Source organism: Acanthisitta chloris, unplaced genomic scaffold (assembly GCF_000695815.1).
Source record: "Acanthisitta chloris isolate BGI_N310 unplaced genomic scaffold, ASM69581v1 scaffold15085, whole genome shotgun sequence".
NCBI lineage: Eukaryota > Metazoa > Chordata > Aves > Passeriformes > Acanthisittidae > Acanthisitta > Acanthisitta chloris.
Genome location: NW_008675459.1, coordinates 2,780 through 3,645, shown reverse-complemented (window position 1 = coordinate 3,645; position 866 = coordinate 2,780).

Sequence of the window (866 nt, the reverse complement as noted above, 5' to 3'; positions counted from 1 at the left end):
TTCCCTGCCAGCTGCAATTATGGACAATGTTCTCCCGGGAACACACGTGGGGGATTTTGTCAGATCCGACACGTGCCTTTTGTTGGGAGCAGGAGAGGGAGAGGAAAGGGGAGAGGGATAGCGCCCGCAGCTGTGCCACCCTTCCCCGCTCTGCACGGAGCGGGCACGGGAGGGGCACGGAGGGGGTACCGCGGGGTAGTTCGGCTCCTTTTTCCCCCATCCCGATTTGCCCCCAGGAGCTCGGTGTGGGGCTGGGATGGGACTCACTAGAGGGCACCAAAGGATTGAGGGATGGGAGGGGATGGGCTGGGACGGGATGGGATGGGATGGGATGGGATGGGACAGGATAGGATGGGAAAGGATAGGATGGGAAAGGATGGGAAAGGATAAGGAGGGTCAGGAGAGGAGAGGAGAGATGTGATGGGAAAGGATAGGAAGGGATGGGATGGATAGGATAGGACGGGATGGGGTGGAACAGGATGGGATGATGATGGGAAAGAACAGGTTGGGATGGGATAGGTAAAATGGGGCCAGATTTTCTGGGAGGTGTGTCAGGACAGCCAGGGGATGGGATGTGGGAATAGAGGACTGGGAGATAAGTTCACTGCGGCTCTGCCAAAATTACCAGGGGACACTGGATCCAAATGGTCTCTGGGCTGAACCAGGGGACAGCCTGGGCTGGGATCTGCTGGCACACAGGGGCTTTGGGCTCTGCCAGGGCACCCAAGGCCGAGGGATAGTGAGGGACCACCAGAACTCCAACCCGTGGCCCCTCCATCTCCAGGAGCACCACACCATCCCTGCCCGTGGCAGTGGGTGGCAGGTCCCACACCGAGCGGGGCGTCACTGTGACCCCAAAATCGGGG